Source organism: Choloepus didactylus, chromosome 1, assembly GCF_015220235.1.
Source record: "Choloepus didactylus isolate mChoDid1 chromosome 1, mChoDid1.pri, whole genome shotgun sequence".
In the NCBI taxonomy this organism is placed as follows: Eukaryota; Metazoa; Chordata; class Mammalia; order Pilosa; family Megalonychidae; genus Choloepus; species Choloepus didactylus.
The window spans coordinates 85,165,855-85,170,882 of record NC_051307.1 but is presented as its reverse complement, the minus strand read 5'-3'; the positions used below and the strand labels follow the sequence as shown (position 1 = coordinate 85,170,882).

At 40.3% G+C, this 5,028-nt stretch overlaps 1 pseudogene; it reads right to left on the bottom strand.

Moving 5' to 3' along the window:
- Window positions 1-3,012: 3,012 nt before the first annotated feature.
- LOC119517775 lies at window positions 3,013-3,470 on the bottom strand (annotated as a pseudogene).
- Between the last annotated feature and the right edge of the window lie 1,558 nt (window positions 3,471-5,028).

Genomic DNA, 5,028 nt, shown 5'->3' with positions numbered 1-5,028 from the left:
GCCTCCATGGTTGCCTCTGAGTATTCATTGCTTAATCTTATGTTGTTTCCCTTGTATGTGGTGAATTCTTCTCTCTTGCTGCTTTCAGAACTTGCTCCTTCTCTTCAGCATTTGACAGTCTGGTCAGATTGTCTCAGAGTGGGTTTATTTGGATTTATTCTGTTTGGAGTTTGTTGGGCATCTATGATTTGCATATTTATGTTGTTTAGAAAGGTTGGGAAGTTTTCCCCAACAATTTTTGAATACTTTTCCTAGACATTTACCCTTCTCTTCCCCTTTTGGAACCCCAATGATTCTTATATTTGTGTGCTTTATGTTGTCCATCATATCCCTGAGATCCATTTTGAATTTTTTGACTTTTTTCTCCATTCTTTCTTTTGTACTTTCACCTTCAAGCCTTCACTCTTCCAGTTCACTTATTCTTCCCTTAGCTTCCTGTAATGTAGTGCTGTGTGTATCCAGGATCTTTTTAATTTGATCAACAGTTTCTGTTATTTCCACAAGATAATCTATTTTTTTATTTACTCTTGCAAATTCTTCTTTATGCTCTTCTAGGGTTTTCTTCATGTCCTTTATATCCTGTGCCATGATATTGTTGTTTGTGTTACTTCTTTTATTAATTGTTCCATGTACTCTGTCTCCTCTGATTTTTTGATTTGGGTGTTTGGGTTTGGGTTATACACATCTGGTTTCTTCGTATGCTGTAAAATTTTCTGTTGTTTTTAGCCTCTTGGCATTTGCTTATCTTCACGGGGTTCTTTTAGGATATGCAGGCTTATTTGAACAATTATGTATTATCTATCAGAGCTACAGCTTGATGGATTGCACTTTCCCTGACCTACCAGCAGATGGTGCCCCTGAGGCACTTATTACCCTCAAGCCAGTTTTCCCCACATCATCTATGCAGCAATTGGGGGTCTGAATCTTGTGGGGGTCCAATCAGAAGGGCCCACAAGTCCCTGGGATTGGTGAAGGGCCCTTGAAACTTCCATGCAGGAACCCTCCTCCAAGTCGTGCCCTCCATGGGCCTCTGTGAAGGAAGGCTGCTCAACATCACAGGTGAGTGGAATCCCCAAGGGAAGCTCTTGGCTGCAGCGCTGCACAGGGTCATTCCCAGCCTGCTGAAAAGATGGCTGTATGTGTTGTGGTAATTTCCCACATCTGTGTACCCCCACCTTCCTAGTTCTGGGACAATTAGCTGTAGGTGTGTGAAAGGTTATCATCCACACCAGATACTGAGGTGGGTGCCCAGGGCATGGAAGGCACTCCCTACCGTGCTTGACTGTGTGGCCCTCACCGCTGGATCTGCAGCTGCTTTTGGGGTTTTAAACTAATCCATCTCCAAGATGAACCCCAGTTTCTCCCCATTGAGGCATGCCTGCTGTTTCCCTAGCAGCCTTACTCACTCATTTCCAAATGCAGACTTTCGGTTTCACCAAGTGCACAGTCACTGTGGATTTAGTGGACCTTGTCCAGTTAGTACAATGCTGGGACTGGTATTCTGGAGCACTTTATGTCTTTTGTCTAGTGTTTTTTACAGAGAAGTATTTTGCTTTGTCTCTCCTAATCTGCCATCTTGGATCCTCTCCTTGAGTTAATTTTTGTATAGGTGTGAGCTAGGAGTCCTTTTTCATTCTTTTGGATAAGGCTATCCAGTTCTCCAAGCACCATTTATTGAAGAAGCTGCTGTCTCCCAGTTGTATTGGCTTGACCATGTTTTCAAAGATCAATTGACTATTGATGAGAGGGTCTATTTCTGAACACTCAATTCAATTCCATTGGTCAGTATATCTATCTTCATGCCAGTACCATGCTCTTTTGATCACTGTAGCATTGTAATATATTTTAAAATTAGGTGGTGTGAGACCTCCCACTTCATTCCTCTTTTCAAGGTATTTTTAAATATTCAAGGCACCCTGCCCTTCCAATTGAATTTGTTTATTCATTTTTCTATTTCTGCAAAGTAAGTTGCTTTCATTTCAATTGGTATTGCATTGAATCTATAAATAAATTTAGGTAGAATTGATATCTTAATTATATTTAATCTTCCAATCCATGAACACAGTATGTCCTTCCATTTATTTAGGTCCTCTGAGATTTCTTTTAGCAATATTTTGTAGTTTTCTGTGTACAGGTCTTTTGTGTCCTTGGTTAAATTTATTCCTAAATATTTGATTCTTTTGGTTGCTATCATAGATGGAATTTGTTTTTTGATTTCCACCTCAGATTGCTCCTTACCAGTGTATAGAAACACATCTGAATTTTGCATGTTGATCTTGTACCCTGCCACTTTGCTGTATTTATTTATTTATTTATTTATTTATTTATTTATTTATTTATTTATTTTTGGGTTATATTTCTGCTTTAATAGAGTAATTTGAAAATGCACAGATATCCAGAGAAAGAGTTAAGAGCATATGAGGCACTGAGGATACGGCCGTGATTTAATTTGGGTCTTAAGTTTCTAACTTCTAAACAACACCCACTAGCTCTGCAAACACATCCAATCATAGTATAATAATAATACATCTTGCACCATAAAACACATCAAGTATCTACTCTATAAACTCATTGTGTTATATCTTGATTTTTTTTCATAAGAAAAGGGGCATATCTGTAATTCACATTCAGAGGCATGTTCCTGAAGACTAAAAAGGTAGGAAATATTGCCTGTCAACTTGCTTCTCAAACAATTTTTTAAAACAGCATAATTTATTCTTTTTTAAAGCAATTTTATGGACATGGGGAGTCTAGTTAATTTCATAGAAAGTTTGGTTGAATATGATACAAAGAGAAAGCATGTATTTTCCAGACCAGTATGATAGCTATCAGCATTAAAGTGTATGCTTATAACTTTTAAAAATCCCTGAGGAAAAAAAAAGTAACATAAATCTAAATTTGTTTTTAGATGTTTAAAAATTCCTATAAAACTTTTTGTCCCAAGATCATTTAACTAGGCTACACAAAAGATACTGAATACATTGCCTGGTGTCAAGGTGGGGAAACTCTCTCTTATATAATAAAATCATCTTCTGAACCATCTTGATCCAAGTCCTGGTAGTCTAAGGGCAGATTCCTCTTGAAATGTTGAACATTGTATTGGAGAGCATCATCCTCATCTATTGGTTCATATTCTCATTCCATCTCAGTCAGGAAGCCACCTCCAAATCCCGATCCAGAACCAGAGCCTGATCCAGAATAGTCCTCAGAAAGAGGGAACATCCTGCACATTCAGGAACCTCGTCATTGGTAAAGGGTCAGTCCTTGAAGGGAGGAACCTGTTAGATTCACCAGGAGGCAGGTCGAACACTGGTCCCTTCTCCTCAATGCAGTTTGCAGAATTTCTGTCTGGGCTACAGCCACCCAGTGGTGCCTGGCTCTCTGCATGGGATAACCTTGAACTGAAGATTCCCAGATTGGATGAAGGAGAGAGCCAGGACAAGCCTACCACACTGGAGGAAGCTCTGCATCGTGACCAGCCCAGCATGCTCGGGCCTCAACCACTGCACACCAACCTCACGATTAGGAAATGCAGCAGGCTGCTCACTGTCCCTTTTAGAAAAGGTTCCGAAACCTCAAATCCTGCCCAGAACACGCATCACAATTTCCTCTCTCTGGCTCCTGTCCTTATCCCTGCTTATGCTGCCAAGCACCAGAGGTGAAGTGGGTCTCGGAGGTAAAGTGGGTCTTGGCTTGCTCTGGATCCTGCCCTGCCAGAGAGAGAGGTTCGGTTTCTTGCTGTATTCATTTATTAGTTCTAGTAGCTTTGCTGTAGATATTTCAGGATTTTCTTCAGATAGGATCATGTCATCTGAAAACAGTGAAGGTTTTCCTTCTCCACCTCCGATTTGGATGCCTTTTATTTTCTTTTTCTTGACTCAGTGCACTAGTTGGAACTTAACAGCACAATGTTGAATAGTAATTGTGACAGTGAGTTTCTTTGTCTTGTTCCTAATCTTAGAGGGAAAGCTTTCAGTCTTTCCCATTGAATATGATGTTAGCTATGGATTTTTCATATATTGCCTCTATCACATTAAGGAAGGTCCCTTCTCTACCTCTCCTTTTGAGTGTTTTCATCAAGAAAGGGTGTCAAATTTTGTCAAATACCTTTTCTGCACTGATCAAGATGATCATGTGTTTTTTCTGCTTTGACTTATTGATGTGGTTTATTACATTAATAGATTTTCTTGTGTTGAACCAGCTTTGCATACCTAGAATAAATCCCACTGGGTCATGGTGTATAATTCTTTTAATGTGCTGCTGGATTCAATTTGCAGGTATTTTGTTGAGGATTTTTGCATCTATATTCATTAAAGATATTGGTCTGTAATTTTCTTTTCTTGTAGTATCTTTGTCTGGCTTTGGTATTAGAATGATGTTGGCTTCGTGGACTGAGTTTGGTAGCTTTCCCTCCTCTTCAGTTTTTTTGAAGAGTTTGAGTAGGTTTGGTACTAATTCTTTCTTGAATGCCTGGTACAATTCATATGTGAGGTCATCTTGTCCTGGACTTTTCCTTTTTAGTAGGTTTTTGATGACTAATACATTCTCTTTACTTCTGATTGGTTTGTTGAGGTTGTCTGTTTCTTGTCAAGTCAATGTTGGTTGTTTATGTTTTTCTAGGAAGTGGTCCATTTCCTCTAAGTTGTTTAGTTTATTAGGATATAGTTGCTCATTGTATCCTCTCATTATCTTCTTTATTTCTTTTTTTGTCCAGCGCCGCCCCGCTCGACCCCTGTTCCCCGGCCGGCGAGGGGAGAAACAAGGGATGAGAGAGAGAGAGAGATGCAGACCACGCAAACTGACCTGGCTGGAAGTCACGACTCGAGCCACACGGCGGTTGCGAGAGCAAGTCTTTTACTGAAGCTAGATAAGCATTCTCTGTTACAGGTTTCCACGCGGGGCAGAGTGCCTCGCGGGAGAGCAGCCTCGATGTGGCCGTCAGGTACGGCTCCTAGTGGGCTGTCTCCCCGAGGTTCGCTTGGGCAAACTCTTAAGTACTCTACTCATAACCAATGATCTAGCGCCGCG